This window comes from Dasypus novemcinctus, chromosome 3, assembly GCF_030445035.2.
Source record: "Dasypus novemcinctus isolate mDasNov1 chromosome 3, mDasNov1.1.hap2, whole genome shotgun sequence".
Lineage (NCBI taxonomy): Eukaryota > Metazoa > Chordata > Mammalia > Cingulata > Dasypodidae > Dasypus > Dasypus novemcinctus.
In genome coordinates, this window is record NC_080675.1 from 59,768,556 (window position 1) to 59,788,603 (window position 20,048).

Sequence of the window (20,048 nt, forward strand, 5' to 3'; positions counted from 1 at the left end):
CCAACTCCATCACACTCAGGAGCACAAATTCCAAAGTAGGGCCCACATGATGTAGAGACAGTGGCCAGGGTAGTTGCTGAGGGCAGGGAGAGGGAAGAAGAGGGTATGATATGGTGGCATTTTCAGGACTTGGAGTTGTCCTGAATGATATTTAAGGGACAGGTGCAGGACATTATATATCCTGCCATAACCCACTAAATGGACTGGGAGAGAGTGTAAACTACAGTGTAAACTATAATCCATGCTCTGTAGCAGTGCTCCGAAATCTATTCATCAAATGCAATGAATGTGGCACACTGGTGAAAGAGATTGGTGATGTGGGAGGAGTGGGGGGGGGAGGGAGTGTGGGTATATGGGATCCTCTTTTATTTTTTAATGTAACATTTTGTATGATCTATGTATCCTTAAAAATTTTTTTAATCTATTATTAAAAAATAAAAATAAAGAGAGCAAAAATATAACCCATATTAGATGCTAAAAAAAGAGAAGAAAATATAATACAATAGACAATAGAATAAATACACCAAACAATTGAATATCATGAAGTCATTAGAAAAAGTGGGGGTAGATCTATAAATACTGATATGGAAGCCTCTCTCAAATCGCTGTTAAGTGAAAAAAGCAAGTTCTCAAATAATATATATAAAATGCCACTCTCTTTGCGAAAATACATATATATACTTGTGAAGCAGGCTAGGTAGGAAATCAATAGAGGATCTGGAACCTGGCAAAAAGTCCACGTGGACATTAATAGCCCCAAGATGGCTGCTGGAAGACCGTCACAAGAAATCCCATTCGGAAGGAGATTTCCTCCAGAAGCCAGGAGAGACCCTGGGTATTCTCCAGGGACCTTATCATTGGGCCCTTCCAGGGGATTAATGGGTGGGGGTAATCAATCAAAACAGCGAACAGTTGGGACTCCTCCCATTCCAATAGCAAATGGGTGGAATAATTAATCATTTAAAAAGCAAGCGCAAAGGCCTTTTGCTCTCTTGCCTTCGCACTGTCCTGGTGCTTGTCCATGTGTCTGTTCCTGCCTTCTGCACCCTCCTCTCACCTTTCCCCACCCGACCATGAGGAATACCATGCAACTAAACATGATCTGTTATTTTCTCTCATTTCTCTTCTCACCATTCCTTAATTAATTACTGGCCTAACTAACCCAATGTGCTCTTGAAATTCATTTTTGCAGCATAGTCAAGAACCTAGACAAAATCCAGTTACACTTATATAAATAATAGCTTTATTAATATATAGGAAAAAATCTGGAGGAATAAACCTTAAGTTGTTAACAGTAGCCAATACTAGAAAGTAAAATTATTACAGGAAACTTTTGTGTTCTATGTAACATATTTCTGTAATATTTTAGTTATTTAACAAGCATGTATCTATCACATTTGAAATCAGATAAAGACTATAAAGACTATTTTAAAAATCTTGATACACAGATGGCAAATAAGTACATGAAAAGATGCTCAACATCATTAATAATTAGGGAAATGCAAATTAAGGCCACAATGAGATACCACTCTCTCATCATGGCTAAAGTAAAAAGTAGTGCCATTACTAAACACAGGATGTGGAGATACTGTCCCACTCACACATTGATGCGGGGAATGTAAAATGGTTCAGCCACTCTGGAGAACAGTTTGGAAATTTCTTATAAAGTTAAACATACTTACCACACGATCCAGGAATTCTACTCCTAAGTATTCACCCAAGAGAAAGGAAAACTTATTTTCACACAAAATTCTAAAATCTGTATTTGAACGTTTCTAGCTGCTTTACTCTTTTTTTCTTTGTTTGTTTGGTTAAGTACCAGGCTGGGGATTGAACTCAGGACCTCGTACGTGGATGGCCAGCACTCAACTGCTGAGCCACATCAGCTCCTGAGTTGGTTTTTGTTTGTTTATTTGTTTGCTTGTTGTTGTTTGTGTTTGTGTTTGTTTTTAGGAGGCACTGAGGACCAATTCTGGGACGTCCCATGTGGGAAGCAGGCACTCAACCACTTGAGCCACATCAGCTCCCGGCTTTATGCTTAATCACCAAAATCTGGAAACAGCTCAATGCCTTCCAACTGATGAATGGATAAATAAATATGGTACATCCATAAAATGAAATACTATTCAGCAATAAAAAGGAACAAATTACTGCTACACTTCAAAATATGGATGAATCTCAAGTAAATTATGCTAAGTGAAAGAAACTCAACTCCAAAGACTGTCTGATTCCACTTATATGAAATTCTAGAAAAGGCAAAATGATAGGGTTGGAGAACAGCCGGGGATTAGGGGTGGGATGAGGAAAGTAAAAGCACTAGGGAATAATTTTTTGGCATAATGAAACATTTCTGTATCTTGACTGTGGTAGTGGTTATACATTTGTTCAAACTCAAAGAACTATGCACCAAAAAAAGTTAATTTTACTGTATGTAAATTTTTAAAGATAACTCTTTAAAGAAAGAAATGTAATCTTTTAAAAATATCTAATTAATGTTTTCCCTTTAAACTTGCGGACACTCTAATTAATGCTTTTTTGTTGTTGTTGTTGTTGTTGTTTTTTTTTGGTAAGTCTCCATGAGTCTTGATTCATGCTGTGGAAATTCTGGGTCAAGTTAAGAGAAGCTGCTTTTAAATTGATAAAGGTGGTTGCCAAGGGTAATTTAACTGTGATACTATTGCTACTTGAGGAAAGATTGGGATCTCAAAGCATTAGCTTGGAAATGCTCTATAGAAATTCAATTACCTGAAGTGCAGGTCAACACTCAGTTAATCATGAGTGAGCTGTATAGACAATGGGTGATGCACACCGAGGCTTTAACTCCAGATGGTTCCCCATCCACACTTGACAGTAGCCTTTCCCTTCCCATCAAGTAGTCAAATACAAGAGAGTGTTTGTTCATGTTTGTCTTAAATTATTTTTGCTACTCTTCCCTTCTATTATAAACCATGAATAAATCTGACTGAGAGTGAGACAGTAATTAATGATTTTTCCATCTTGAAATTCACTGAGATAGTATATGTAAAATACTCTTGCATACCCTTAAGATTTTGGGTCTTAATTCAGTGACATTTAAAAGGCACTTGAGGGCCAGAGCAAGATTTTCTCTCCTCTGACAGCTTTGTGGCATCTGCTCAGGCTCCAAAATGAAAAATATAACATTTAAAGTGGGCAACCTGAGAACAACATCTTTAGCAGTTAGCATAGTATTTGGCAAGATAAAAGTACTGTTTTCAATTAAATGTTTCCTTTGTCTTATGGAGGGGCAATGCAAATGATAATAATAATATAAATAATAAGAAAATAAACAATAAATTAAGAAGGAAAGAAGGAGGAGAAGGAGAAAAACAAAACAACACCACAACAAAATCTGCTAAACCTAAGGCTGGGAAGCTGAGCTCTTTTTGGTCACGTCCATTTGCCAACTCTGCCTAGAAATGAGTCCTAGTCTCTTCACATGGCTAATTAATGATTCAGATGTGACAAATTTAGGTTTGTAAATAGAAGAGGCTGAGTCAGATTGTTCTGTGTAAATAAGTCTTTAAAGTGGCAACCATAAGTAATGGTTATGATGCTCCAGATGTTTTTAATGAAGTGACCACTTCACGTAATACATACACAGGAGAATAAACAGAAGGAAGCATCCTCCCCCAGATGTGTTTCTCTCATTTTATTTCCCTTCTGTTAATAGACCACCTTCCCCTCCTTCCAGAAAATAACATGAGGAAGCTAGCTTTCTGCTTATTTGATTCTTTCCGCCATTCTCTTTACTGTGGCCACTAAATGTTTCAAGGGGGGACTAAAAGGACTAAAAGGAGGTCTTTTCTTAACCCAAATGATCAAATTAATGCTCCCACATCTAAGTCCAGTGAACAAGGATCTATTAAGCCCTTCCTATATACTTTGTCTTTGAAGAGATAATAGCCAGAAAGTTCAGGAAAGAGTGCAACACCAGTGCTTTGAATGGTGAGAGGGGATGTTCCTGTGCACATCTCATCTGTTTATCCCAGGCATGGTGTGGGCCAGCGGTTTGACTCAGTGATGGCTAGCCTGGCAACTTGGAGACCTGGTTCTGTTCTGACTGACAATATAATGCAAGTGGCTGAGTCTGAGTCAGAGTTTTGTCACACTAAAATAAGGATGTTAGACCACAGGATTTCTTAGGCTCTGGCCGGTTGTAAAATGCTGTACATCTATGAAATACAGAGAAAATGTATGAAACCTGCAGCAGTTTGATATGGTTCTGCATTCCAAAAATAGATATTGGATTATGTTTGTAATCTGGTCTGTACCTGGGCATGATTAAGTTATGATTACAGCTTTGATTGGGCCATGTCATTAGGGCATGTCATTAGGGCACCCTCCAAGGGGTGGGGACTCACAGATAAAAGGCATGGCAAAGGACAGAGTTGGGGGTTTTTGATGTTGGAGTTTTGATGTTGACGTTTGATGCTGAAGCCTTGAGCTGGAGTCCTGGGAAGTAAGCTCACAGAGGAAACAGAAGCAAGCTCTGAGAGGAGAGGACCTGAGGGAGGAGAACACAAAGGAATAGAGACGGCTCCTTAGACATAGCAGAAACCCTGGGGGAGGGAGAAAGAGCTGTTTGCCTGACAGTCTACAGCTGACCTTGTGGAGAAAACAGAGGATCTGAGCCCAGAGAGGAGAAAGACCTGGGAAGAGAGGAACCCAGGAAGCCTGAACCCTGGCAGATGTCGGCAGCCATCTTGCTCCCACACATGGATATAGACTTTGGTGAGGGAACTAATTTATGCTTTATGGGCTGGTATCTGTAAGCTCCTACCCCAAATAAATATCCACTATGGAAACCAACCCATTTCTGTTATTTTGCATCAGCTCCCCTTTGACTGACTAACACAAAACCCAAATAAATCAAACCAATAATGAACCTCAATGATACATAAGGTCAGCATTCTTCTTGCATCATTAACTTGCCTGTTTCCCAGTATACCGAGTAAAATGTATACAGAGTAAAATGTAAAGGCAAGGGGAGACAAATTATAAAGATGAAAGGATAGCTTAGAAACATGGAGACATTTCTAAAATTCTAGGGCATATGGTATAATTATGTGAAATACTCAGGTGTTTGAGTCAGCCTGCCCAGGTTTAAATCTCAGCCCTACTATTTAGTTGCTGTGTAACCTTTTTCTGAGCCTCAGCTCATCAGATTTAAAAGGGGATAATAATATTATTCTCCTCAAGGAGTTGCCATGAGGATTAAATGAAATAATGCATGCATGCCTGAATTATGAACACTTGATATATGTTTTTATTATTATTATTATTTATAGTGTACATAATGATGCATTCCAGAGCTACATATAACAATGGATGGTAGGCTATAAAAGGGACAGCTGTGGTGGAATGGTAAAGGCAGCAGGCTTGGCATCCTAAGTCCAGGGATTTAGTTCAAGATAACACAGAGGTAAAGAATGTGGCACACATGCAAAGAATTCAAGTGCAAATGACATTAGGCATTGCCACTTATTAGCAGGGTGAGTTTGGGCCTGTCACCGGACTTCCATGAGCCTTAGTCTTCCCGTGAGAATACTTTGCTTATTTCTCAGTGTTGGAATGATTTATGTAAAATAATGTCTGTAAAATCCTGCTTTATAAACTGCAAACTCCTCTACCAATGTAAGAATAGTTATGCACATCAGGTTAGTAAGACTACGAAGTCCCCCATGACAGTAATCTTTCAAAAATGAGAAATCTGTTTTTCTGTCTTCCTGAAATACTTTGCATTTTTGCAATGATTCAAGGGCCATCTTCACAAATATCTATTACTGGAGATTACAACATACCTCTCTGTGGTGCTTCACTGCTTTAACCTGTTGTCACCTACTTAACCTTCTTTCATTCCCACAACTTGAGAAGTGCATAAAGTTGTTTGTTCCCTCTCTGACTCTGTCCTTTCTTCTAATGGGTGTCTTCCTTCACTGCTGCCATGTCCTGGCATCTGCTCCCATGTCTCTTCATGCATGCCATGCAGTTATTATTGGAAATAGATATAAAAATAATACTAACCGCTCATCTTGAATGCTATTAATACATCAAAGGGAGACTTTGAGCAAGGAAGGGGCTTGAGGTAGGTTAAACCAAGTTCTCCAGAAAAGACATATTCTATATATGAATCTGCATTCCTGTGGGTGTGAACATATTTATAAAGAGGACTTTGAAAGATGTTATTTTTTGTTAAGGTGTGGCCCAACTGAAAAAGGATGGGCCAACCAAATAAGAGTGGAATAAGGATCACTGGGAGCCTTATAAAGAGAACCTAGAAGTTGCAGAAGCCAGAAAGGAGAGAGCATTGCCATGTAACAGGAGGCAGAGATAAAAGCCATCTCTAAGGATTGCTGGCAGCCAGCACCAGCATGCTACAGACTCCATGAGAAAGAAAGTCTTGCTGATACCTTCATTTTGGACTACTACTAGCCTCAAAACCATGAGCCAATAAATCCCTGTTGTTAAGCCACCACATTTTGTGGTATTTGTCATAGCAGCCTGGCAAACTAAGACAGGGCATATTTAGGTATTTTAGAAAGCTTAATTAACAGCAGTTGAACTCTGATAGATTAAAACATTTGCTCTAAAGTAGAGCCAGATTAGAACGAGATGGACCAGTATGTGTTATTTAACGTCAGGAAAGCTGGTAAGGGGCTGCTCCTGAATGATGGCAGTGAGAATGGGAAGAAGGCAAGAGACTTTGCAGGAAGTAAATTTTTATTCATTCAATCAATATATATTGAACACCTACCATGTGTCAGGTACTGCATTAGGACATGAGAATCTATCAGTGGTGTTTTAGTTTCCTGGGCTGCTTAAAGCAGAAACCATGAAATGTGTTGGCTTTTAACAATGGGAATTTATTAGCTTACAGGCTTACAGTTTTGAGGCTGTGAAAATGTCCAAATCAAGGCACCATCAAGATGATGCTTTCTTCCTGAGGACCATCTGCCAGTGATCTTGGACTGTCACGTGGCAAGGCATATGTTGGCATCTGCTGTCCTCTCCCTTCTCTTCTAGGTATATTTTATTTCAGCTCTTGCTTCCATGGTTTTCTCTCTCTCTTTCTCTTTATCCCATTTATAAAGAACTCCAGTAAGAAAGTTGGGACACATTATGAATGAGGTGGGTCACCCCTTAACTGAAGTAGCCTTATCAAAAGATCCTACTTACAAAGGGTTCATACACACAGGAATGGATTAGCTTTCAGGACATGCTTTTCTGTGGTATATAAAATTTCAAAACACTACATTTCACCCTTTGGACCACAAAAAGACAAATTCTTTCCATATGCTGATGCATGCAAGGAGTGCCGTGCCACGAAGGGGTGTCCCCCGTGTAGGGGAGCCCCACACACAAGGAGTGCGCCCCGTAAGGAGAGCCGCCCAGTGCGAAAGAAAGTGCAGCCTGCCCAAGAATGGTGCCACACACACAGAGAGCTGACACAACAAGATGACGCAACAAAAAGAAACACAGATGCCCGTGCCACTGACAACAACAGAAGTTGACAAAGAAGATGCAGCAAATAGACACAGAGAACAGACAACCTGGGTGGGGGTGAAGGGGAGAGAAATAAATAAATAAATCTTAAAAAAAAAATTCCTTCCATATGTAAAATACAGTCATTCCATCACAACATCCCAAAAACCTTAAATCATTTCAATAACAATCCTAAGTAGGAAGTCTCATCAAAATCGATTTTAAGTGTGGTCTGTCCTGGGGCACATTTCCCCTCCATCTGTGGACCTGTGAAACTTAGATAACAAGTTATATGCTTCTAATATACAAAGAAGGGACAGGCATAGGATAAACATTCCCATTCCATGGGGAAAAATTTAAGGAAAATGGGGGTCATGGGTCCCATACAATTCTGAAACCCTGCAGGGCATAGTCCTTTAGATTTCAAGGTCGGCGAGTCATTTATAGAACCATGTTTTGTCCTCCAACCCTGGTGGAATGACAGTCCCACCATTTCCAAGTGCTTGCACAGGGGCCATTCTCTCCCAAAATACTGGGGAGCTGCTCTCCCCAAATACTGTGGTGAGGGTTCAACCCTTGTCAAGCATAGAGATGGTGACCAGACTCTAGGCTCTACTCTTGTCAAACACTGGGGTGGTGGCCAAATTCTCTGCAATTCCCCAGACATCTGAGAAAACTGGGATGGTAACACTCTTCTTGAACAATGGAGCTGAAGGCCCGTCCTCTCCATGTGCTGTAGCATACTCACACTTTCCACACACGTGAGGGGGCTTTCTCTCTTGGCCTAAGTCCAGACCTCAGCTTCCATGGCTCTGCCTTTGAACTCATTTTTCCTTCAATTTGTTCATTTTTATGTCCCTTTTAGCCCAGGCTGGCAGTGGTTCTATTCACAAAAATCTCACACACACCAAAAAAAACTTACCGGTTTTGCATGTAGCACACAGAGGTCTAAATCATCAGACAAAAGAACTTTCCACAAATCCTTTCTGGATAACTGCATTTCCAATCCTGACTTGTGCTGAAATGGCTGACTGGATCCATGTTCACTTAAACCCTTGTATGGAACACTACGTTCTAGGGATTCACTTTCTGGAAACTCAGAATTTTTCAAATCATCAATTCCTGTTTTCTTTGTGCCTAGGAATTCAGTTCTCAGCTTATCCTTTTCCTCTCACATTTTACTAAAGTCTGCAAAGAGAAGCCAGACTGCACTTTACATTTTAGTTTAGAAATATCCTCAGTTAAATATCCAAGCTCATCACTTTCAAATTCTGCCCTCCCTCTGACATTAGGACTCAATTTTGCTAAGTTCTCTGCCACTTTAAAACAAGTCACCTTTCTTCCAGTTTGCAAAGACACATTCATCATTTCTGTCTAAGGCCTCATCAGAAATATCTTTAGCATCCATATTTCTACCACAGTCTTTTCAAAGCAATCTAAGACTTTTCTACCAAATACCTCACATTTCTTTCAGCCTTTACCCATTAGCCAATTCCAAAGCCATTCTGGAGACACCTACTTAATATCAGGTATAGCAGTTTGATATTATTGATGAATTCCAAAAAGAAATTTTGGCTTATGTTTGTAAACTGGTCTTTTCCTCTGGGCATATGAGATTATATTGTCAGTAGAGTCTTGAGTACCCACCCCTTGGTGGGTGGGGACTCTCAGATAAGAGGCATGGCAAAGGACAGAGTTAAGGGTTTTTGATGTTGGAGTTTGATGCTCAAGTCTTAAGCTGGAGCCCCAAGAAGTAAGCACACAGAGGAAAGAGAAGCAAGCCCCAGGAAGGGAGGAACCCAGGAAGCCTGAACCCTCATAGACAACGGCAGCCACCTTGCTCCAACACGTGAAAATAGACTTTGGTGAGGGAAGTAACTTATGCTTTATGGCCTGGTATCTGTAAACTCCTACCCCAAATAAATGCCCTTTATAAAAACCAACCAATTTATGGTATTTTGCATCAGCATCCTTTTGGCTGACTAATACATCAGGTATATCCAGGAAACTATTGCCAAGGACTTGATTTTGTTCAATTCCTGACCAAATTCTCTATCTGGTGCCTGACATATCAATACTCAGTTTGGTGTATCAATGAAAGCTCCATAAACCTCAGATGCACACTAACACAATTGACACACTATTGGGAAAATCTAGGAGCTTCATTTTTTTAATTCTTTCCCAGGCCAGGGATCATTCTACTCCCACAGGACTGACCAGAGATGATAAGGTCATTTTCCCCCCCAAAATCATTTATAGATTCTGACTATACCCTTTAAGGATTTGTTTTAACCTTATTGCTCTTATCTCTATACAAGAGATGATTTTTATCTTGAAAATAGATTGAGAGTAAGTTCAATGAATCAGTCACTTTGACCAAAGAAAAACCTATATTGATTTCTGTAAAAACAGTGGTTCTCAATTTTGGCAACACTTTGAATCACCTGAGGGAACTTTAAATATACTGACACCCAAGTCCCCCTCCTCCAGAGATTCTGATTTAATTGATTTGGGTTTTGAGAATTTAAAAACTTCTCCAGCTGATTCTGATGAGCAATAAATTATTGAGAACCACAACTATAGAACGTCTGATTGGGAGTTAAGTCCACATCCTCATGTACTTTGTCAGGATAAGCTAGCTACAAAATTCTTCAAATAAGCTGACCTACTAGAAGTATTTATTTACTGTGACTGCATGCTAAAATCAGTGATTTCCATTTTGGTGTACTTGCTTCTCCTGCCTTTCTCATGGTTAGTACACTGACGTAGCTGCTTCTGAGGTTTGCTCTAGCTTCTTGGTAATAAATCCATCCCCCTCAGCAGAGAGGAGGGGGCTTCTTTTCCACTTTACTTTGGCAGTGGGAAACGTGCCCCACCCAACTCATGGAGCATCTTTATCAGGTTCCATGACCATGGTGAAAAGAAGGGCAGCCAGAGGACATAGCCCACTTTTCATCATTTAGAATCTGAGAACATGTTCTTATCCATGCTAATCTTCGTAATAGTCTTACAGTGTGAAGAAACATGAATAGCGTTTGATGTGGACATTCTCCTGCTTGGGATCTTTCCATACCAATGGAATCAAAGACTGAGGAGAGAACTCGATTTCGGAGACTTCACATTTCTGCCTTTTCTTCATTTGTTTGTTGTTGTTGGTTTTGTTGTGTCTAAGGTCTTTGCTCAGAAGATTTCTGGATCATTTTGGAGTACACAGCTATTTTAGAGGGCTTATTTATATATAACATATTTAGTAATTTATATATGTTGACTATATGAATGAATGATAATGAAAAATGAAGCATAACTATTTTTATGTTTGATGCAGCCCTTGGGACCATTCACATCCTAGCTCAGCTACTGCCAGCTTAAATTCTCAGAATCTTATTTTCCTTATCATGTATGGTTGCTGTAAGGATTGCAAATAATATATTGCAGAGTCTAGTACACAATAAGTGCTTAACAAATTATAACTATTGCAATATACAAATCTAGATTGCAAACTCCATAAGGATAAGGATGTGTTTTCTCTACAAAGTTTAGTTATTTATGGTTCTCTAAGCATGTGTGACATGATAGTCAATAAAGTCAATATAATTATGATTTTATAAATGATAGGGACTATTAAAGATAATTACTTTCATCAGGCCTGAAGAAATAGAGATATGTCTAAAGACTGTGCTATTGAGCAAAGTGACTGGTCTACCAAAGGATCAGACCCACAGTCTCAGAAGGTTAAAAGCTTGGGTCAAGGGTCAGACTGCCTCGATTTGAATTCTGGTTTCAACCCTCACTGGCCTGGGATCATGGTCAAGTTACTTAATCCCTCTCAGCTTAGTTTGTTTATCAGTAAATGGGACATATTGGTTGGATTAATGCAATAATGCATATACAGTCCTTAGCCAGAGCCTGGTTTATTATAGCAGCTCAATTAAGGCTTGCTATTATTATTATTGGCATCATTAGCGTTGTTCTGACTCATGCACCAACTTCTAAGGAAGTGACAGTGTCCAGAAGGTCACGTGCAACAGAAATGAAGTGATTCGATTTGGTGAGAAGCACAGCATGTCTAGGAAAGAAGCACAGTTGAAGCCAAGGACAACAGGCTCTGGAAACACAGTCACAACCCAGTGGAGACTGTACATACTGAGATCATTCTTGGGCAATCACTCAACTCATTCGAAATTGACCAGTCCTTATTTACTCAACATTGTGTTGGATAGCTGTGGGAGTCTTAAAGGAAATGAAAACTAGAACCTTTCAGGAACTTATGACTGGGTGGGGAGAGAAGTCTTTGTGAAGAAGATGGATACAGATGTTATGTAATTAAGTACTTAATTATGTGGGTCAGTCTATGCTTGTAGTAGGAGTTATGAGGGTGGCGAGAGCAATATTGGCCTTTCCGCAACAAAATCTTTCTAGAGGAAAATAATGCCATTAGCAAAATGTCTTCAAATATCATTAGCAGTGGAGATATCTTGTCTACCAACATAAAAACCACCCCTTTTAACCCCTATATTTCCAGCAACAATCCATCTGCAATAAATATGTGAAGAATCAGGGAGTGCACTATTCAAGAAAAGTTCATGAGTTATAAAATATTTTTTATAGCATCTTTTAACAATTCAAGTCAACAAGGGTGTGATGGTTTGAAGCTGTATGCACCCCAGAAAAATATGTTCTTAAATTAATCCATTCCTATGGGTGTGAACCCATTGTAAATAGGATCTTTTTTTTTTTAAAGATTTATTTATTTATTTATTTCTCTCCCCTTCCCCTCCACCCCAGTTGTCTGTTCTCTGTGTCTATTTGCTGCATCTTCTTCTTTGTCCGCTTCTGTTGTTGTCAGTGGCACGGGAATCTGTGCTTCTTTTTGTTGTGTCATCTTGTGTCATCTCTCCGTGTGGGTGGCGCCATTCTTAGGCAGGCTGCACTTTTCTTTCGTGCTGGGCGGCTCTCCTTATAGGGCACACTCCTTGCGTGTGGGGCTCCCCTACACGGGGACACCCCTGAGTAGCACGGCGGACCTCCCATGTGGTAGATAGATGCCTTAACCACTGGGCAAAGTCCACTTCCCTAAATAGGACCTTTTGATGAAGTTACTTCAGTTATGGTGTGTCCCAACTCAATCAATATGGGTCTTAATCCTATTACTGGAGTCTTTATAAGAGAATGAAATTCAGACACACAGAGAAAAAGCAACAGGAAGCAAGACACTATATCAGCAGAACCCAGAAGACAGGAGATGCCACCGTATGCTGGGGATCACCCAAGAACGCCAGTCTTCTGGGAAAAATCATTGTCTTGATTATGCATTGATTTGGGCTTTCTTTTAGCCTCAAAACTGTAAGCTAATAAATTACCATTGATTAAGCCTACCCATTTCATGGCCTTTGCTTGAGCAGCCTAGGAGACTAAAACAAGGTGTTTATTGAATAGCCCTTCTATACCAGGTACCATGCTAAACCCGTGAGATAATCAGGAAAATATGGTCCTACCTTCCAGGGTTGTTTGCCTTCTAATGACCAGGTGTGACAATCAAGGAATACATTTCTAGGGCCCTTCTCTTCCGTATGCTCTGGCTTGTGGTAAAAATAGCCAGAAAGAGAGAGAATGAATAGATAAGGAGCATAAGAAAAAAAGAATACAATAGTAAGCCATTACATGAAAACTACCCTCGAGTCATTTTAAACAGGTGAAGAAGGGACAGATATAAATAGGATTTCAGTATTTTTAGGTGAAGAACTAAGACAAGGGGTGGCCAGGTGTTAACACCACACAAAAGAGACTCTGCAGAATCTGGAAATCAGGGAGGCTGTCAATGTGATGTGATGTCTAAACTGCACACTGCAGAGAAGGAAAGAGTTCATCAGAAGATGGGAAGGGTGTTCCAGGCAAAGAACAGTATAAACAGAGGCATGCCAGGGTCGTGCTGTTCATGTGGAAGGGGAGCTATAAGCAGTTTAGTATTTCTAAAGGTATGAGGCAGGAAAGGGCAGGAGAGGACAGACAGAGAGGATTTTTTCAGTCTTGTTGGACAGCTTAAACTTCATCTTAAAGGTGAGGGAAATTCACCAAAAGGTTTTATTTGATGATATGTGATAATCGTATTTGTGGTTTTGGTGCATATAGAGAAGGATTTAGGGAAGGACTGTATTAGTTAGGATTGGGTATCCCTGTACATAACAGCAGCTTGAGCAAAGAGGGTTTATTTGTCATATAACAAGAGTCTTCAGATGGTGAACTGGTTCAGACAATCTTCTCCCTTCTGTCTTTCTGCTTTGCTTAGCATGTTGGCTTTTGTCATGGTTGTCACCTCATGGTCACAAGATGGATGAGTGAGCTCAAATCATCACATCCTTATTTAAGACAGCAGGAATGGGTAAAGGTGCAACTACCCCCTTTAATCACCCAAGAAAAAGCCCTCTCTGAAACAAGAGGGCTTTTGGTAGACTTCTGGCAGTTAGGTCAGTGCTATACCAGATGGCCTCCTGTAATGGCAAGGAAACTGAGAAAGCAATAATCTTCTTATGACTAGAATAAATGTGGGCAAGGGAAAAAGAGGTTGGGAATAAGTGTTGGGTAAGCTAACCTATAGCTTCTGCCACAAAAGCTAACAGGTAAGATGTGGTGGGGACCTAAAACAGAACAACGGTAATAATGAAATGGATATTGTTGCCACTAAGTGGAGCTGAAAACTGAGAAATTCTGAGTAATGGCTCTAGTCCTCCTAGATGTGGGTTTGAGGGACTCATGGGCCAGGCCAGTGGCATGTGCAAGAGGGAGTTGGCTATAAGTTCACACCTCAAGTGAAGGCTCAGGCTGGGGACATAGGGAGGTTATTATAATATAGTTGGGAAGTGAGGCCATTAGAGGCATCAAGATACTCAACAAAGCTTGGGGAGGGAAAAGAGCAGAGGGACACAGTCATGCTGTGTTTTCAGATAACGGGGACCCTACAAAAGAAATCATCCTGAAGTCAAGGAAGTGGAGAATTTCTAGAAATGAGAGGCTAGGAGGGTCAGAAGGACCAAAAAGCTCCAGTAAGATAAGACTTAAAAAGTGTCTATAGGACTTGGTGACATGAATTTCACTGCTGACCTCTGCCTGAGAAGTTTCAGTGAAGTGATGGCAGTGGAAAGAATTCAGAGCAGTGGAGTATAAATTCCTTTGGAGGTTTTTGAAGGTAAGAGAAATCAAACAAAGGAGACAATGAAGCAAGGAATTTTATTTTTGTGGGTTTTTTAAAAAAATAGGTATGACCAGAATGTGTTTAGAGCTGAGAGTAGCCAATAGAAAGGGAGGGGCTGAAGATACAAGAGAGGGGGAGATAACTGATAGAGCAAGGACTAGAGCAAGGATCAAGAGGGTATGGGAATTCTGATGGAATGCCCCAGAAGTCTACAGCTCAGCAGTCATAGAAGGGTCACCTGTCCTCCTAAGACCAAAGTAAACATCAGCTGCAGATAAATTTGTTTGTTGATGGATGTGGTAGGTTGAATTATGTACCCCAATAAACACATTTTAATCTTAATCTGTGTCATTATGAGTGTGAACTCATTGTAAATAGGACCTTCGGAAGATATTATTTTTAATTAAAGTGTGGCCAACTGAATAAAGATGGGTCTTAAACCAGATTATTGGAGGCTTTATAAAGAGAACCTGAAAGCACAGAAGTCAGAAAGGAGAGGACATTGCCATTTGACAGGGGGTAGAGATACAAGCCAAGGAACCCAAGGGATTGCCAGCAGCCAGCACTAGAATGCTGCAGACTCTGGAGAAAGCAAGCCTTGCCCATATCTTGATTTTGGACTTCTTCTAGCCTCAAAACTATGAGACAGTAAATTCCTGTTGTAGAGCCCAAACCAGTTTGTGGTATTTGTGATAGTAGCTCTGGTAATGAAGACAGAGGTAATGTCATCTGTGCAACTAGAGAAACTAGAGTTTGGTGGGCAATTACTTGAGAAACTCAATAGGACCTAGACAAGTTGGAAAATAATTCTAATCTTTTGTATACAAAAACACAAACACCTATTTTCTTATTTTTTTATTGGATTACAGCACCCAACAACAAAAAATCCTCTATTAGCTTATTAAAATGTTTACCTCTTGTTCAGTTAAAAGACTTTGGGCTGTAAGTAACAGAATAATTAACTAAAAGTGGTTAGAATAGTGAGACTATTCAGAAAACAAGACACTGGAGTAAGGCATTTCCAGGATTGGTTAATTCACTGGCTCAATGACATCAAGCATGACTCAGGCTCTTTATACCTGTCCTTTCTACCATCCTCACAATGATGACTTTTGTCTCCAGGCTTGGTCCTCTTGGTTGCAGAGTGGCTGTTAAAATTTCATGCATCACAAACTTACATGACATTACCAACGTGCAGGAAGGAAAAGAAGTTTGTTAGTTACAAATGACCATCTTTCCCAGTAGGCCTCAGCAAACTATTCTTTCTTTCCCTTGGTGAGAATTGAGTCACATGGCCAATTACTGTGAAGGGGAAAGACATAATCATGATTGGCTTAGACCACGTCATGGGACTGAGGGAGGAGCCCACCATTCCTGGGCCTATTGCCCCTTTTATGATATGGGGTTTTTGAAACAAAAGAATAAAACGGGATGCCTACTTGGAAAGCACTCGATAGTGTCTGCCACGGCAAACCTCTCTATACTTAGAAACATCATGGCAAAGTTGCATCTGCAGTGATCAGTAGCAAAGGATTGAAAGGCTCAGAGTCTTTTCATATTATACATTTTAAATACTTTCTTCCACCATGGTTTTTCCTAGACCTAAAGTAATTTCAGTTTAACCTGAGTCTGTGGAGACATGCTAATTTGCCAGACTCTATTTTTGATAGACGCTAACACACCCACCCTGGAATTTAATGGATAGTAAAGTTATGCAAAAAACCCTACTATGTGCAAAAAGAACAGAAACATTTTCTACCAAGCCTACTCCCAACACCAACCTGTATGCATGTTGTTCAGGGCTATAGATAGAACTTGCCCTTCAATACCAACATCTATTTGCCACACTGTGAAGCAAATGTGTTTTCATTCTCTTGATTAAAATAACAGGAAGTATCATCATTCTTGAAGTGTTAGTATTTATAACAGAAATATAACCACAAAAAAATATAACTATCAAGAATCTTGCTGAGGTCTTATTGGTAAGGGATCTGGTAACATCCATGGCTTGAGATAAAAAGTTCTGCATCTAAGTAATGTTACCTCCCAAGAAATGCTCAGATCTACTCCGAAGATCCAATCCAAGAGGGTTAAACACTTTTGCAGAAGAAGTCCTCTATAACCTCTAAACTGAAAGGGGTCTCTGCCTCTTTAGCCAGTCTGGCAGGTCACGGAAATTCTACTCTTGAAAAGGGAGCTGTGGATACAAGAGAAGTATTTCTTCAGTATTTACTTTGACCAATGAAATAAGTATGATGGATTTTTTTTTTCTTTTCCCCAAGACATAAAGTGACATTTTAAGAAGGAAAACCCTCTTTCAGAGCCGTGGAGTCTTTTAAAAATAATATTAGAATAAGAGCTTAAAGGAATGTCTGCTCAAGCACAGTTGTCCAAAGCCTCGCATTTCAAGGAAAATTCAGTGACTTTACGCAGACAAGAGCCAGGACTGCTTATTTCAGTCTCTTCTCTATCCTATCTATTTGTTTGTACTCAGATAGAATGAGATTCAAAACTGATGACATCCTCTTGATTCAAGGACCCTTTTTGCTTGTTTGGCTGTTAATTGCATGCTACATTGCAGCACTGCTTCTTTTTTCATACTTGGGCTTTGTTTTCCCAACTGTATCATGAATTCCTTGAGGTCAGGGGCCACATATTGTACTCCTTTATTTCTTGTAGAGTTGGGTTTGTCATGGTAAACTTGCAGGAAATTGCTGTTGAATGGATGAATGAAAAAATGACAGACACTGGGGAAGGAATGGTGATTGGTGAAGTGCTAAGCAGCTTGGTAAAGAGGACTACAAGATTCAAGTTAATTTAGGAGGAAAAGTGGTATAGAAGAAAGAAGGTTGGCATTTTTAAGTCAGCAGACATGAGTCCTAGTCCCAGGTCTGTTTGCTCACCTTTCTCACTCAACAAATATTTCTTAAACTTCTTCTGAGCCAGCAGCATTGCCCCAGGCACTGAATGAGACAAGTTCCTGCCCTCAAGGTGTTGTGGTGGTGAGGGGACACATGGATCAGGTGTATACAATAGGAGGGATGATAACAGCAAGCACAGAGCATGTGACTATAAGAAGGGGCTTTTAAAGGAGATGTGGTTTCCAGGAAAACTTCCTGAAAGAGAAGGATGAGTGGGTGTTGGCTAGATGAGACTGACTGAGAAAAGCATTGTAAAGGGACTAGCATGTGAGGATGTTCCAAACCATAGAATATGATGTTGTACTTGAGAACTAACATCTTAGCTGAAGGGATGGCTGGGGCAGCAGATAAGGTAGAGAAGTAGGCTAGAGCTACCTTGCAAAGGATCTTGTGGTGGTGTCGAATTTGAGAGAGGTTCAATTATTTGCGTATAGAAAGGCCAAGACTTAGAAATGATTTTGAGAAGGAAAAATGGTTTATTGATGGCCGGCCGGGCTCAGGAGCTTTCTGTTTCAAACCTGAGACCCGAACAAGACTTTCAAGTTCCTTTTATACAGAGAGGAAAGGCCAAATGGTCCTTTTGTTTCAGTTCCCAATAGGCTTGAATTAGCATATATCTTCCACATCCTAGGTAAGCTTTTAACATGGACTTCATACATTCTAGATAAGCTTTTAGCACATTTGGTTTGCATTTTCCCTGAATATTTAAAGTTTATAGAGTTTGTATTGATAAACTATTTCTTGGGACTGGAGTCGTTGCCATGGTTACCAAGGGCAGGGCTGCAGCCTCTCACCATCCCACACCCACAAGTCAGGACAGACAGCTTAGGTTAAGGTTATCTCTGAAGAGACGAAGAGCCTCCCACCCATAGCCCACATCAGTGGCAATATAATTTATCAATTAAGAGCAGAGGTTTAGAATTCAGAGAGAACTCGGTTCAAATCCCATCTCTGCTACTTACCGGCCATGTGACAATACTGATTTTATTTAACCCCTCTAAGCCTTAGTTTCCTTAGCACAGTGTCTAGGTGTATCAGTTATCAATTGCTGCACAACAAATTACCTCAAAACATAGCAGTTTAAAACAACACACATTTACTCAAAGTTTCCATGGGTCTTGAATCTGGACCCTGCTTAACTGGGTCCTCAGCTTCAGGGTTTCTCACAAGGGTGCAAAGTCTTGGCTAGGGCTGGGATGTCCTCTCAAGGCTCATCTGGGGAAGGAGCCCTTTCACGCTTTCCTACAGGATTGTTGGTGGAATTCAGCTGCAACTGTTGCCAGAGGTTGTCCCTCAGTTCCTTGTCATGTGGCCTCTCCAACATAGCAGCTTGCTTCATCAGAGACAGAAAGAGAATCTGCTGACAAGACAGAAGTCACAATCTTATAAAGCCTAATAGTGACATCCCATCACCTTTGCCATATTCTACTTGTTAGAAGCAAGGCCAGCCCGCCACCCACAATTTCAGGGAAGGTGAGTTTACAAGGGCATGAATAGGGAATGTGGATCACTGCGGGCCATCTTAGAGTTTGCCTGCTACATTCGCTTATAGCTTATTTCCATTCAATAAATGTTAGATAATATGCTGGATTGAGAGGTTTAGAAAAGCTACAGGGAGCCTAGGATTTTATAGCCAGGAATAACTTTAGGTGACTTGAGCAAGTCACCTAATGTCTTTAAGCCTTCATTCCCTCCTCAGTAAAATGAAATATCTTTCCCCCCCAAAATGAGAAAATGTATGTACAAGCATAAATACGTCTCCGTAACAGCAAATATACAACTTTTGACAGTCTGTGGAAGCAAACTGCTTTGGACCAACTTTCCATTTTATCGTTGACTCTATGAGTCTCACTGTCTTGTACCTTCAAGGTTTCTCATGTTTGGCCCTGTGGGCCTATAAGGATTTGTATAACTGGTATAAACACTTACAAAAAGAAATCTGGCTTTGAAACTCCCTTAAGGCTTTTTCAAGGGTTTGCTTTTTCTCCTTTTAAAAATATCTTTGCTTCCAAGGAACAGATGGGGGCCCTAAAAGAGAAAACAGGCTATCTGGGAAATTTCAAGCCCTTGATAATAAAAATGGTAATAAAATCTCGTCCGGCTCCTGAGGCTTCACAGAGGGGATGTTTATCGTGGATGGGGTTCCCCCACACGGCGCAGCTGGTTTTGGGGTTGTGCGGTTCCACCCGGTGTCCTGCCCTGCGGAGCGGCTCGGGTTACCGCCTCGGTGGCCGCCGGCGTGGGCAGCTCCGAGGGACCCGGGTTCCCCTCCCAGGAGCCCCGCCTCACCTTCCCCCTCCCTTCTGTCTGCTGCCCAAACGGGATGCCTCGCCCCATTCCCCGAATGGACCCGACCACACAGCCGCGTTTCATGGTTTTCCCGGGCGCGGTTTCCCTTGAGGAAGGTAAACAGAGCTGCCGGGTCCGGGCTGGCG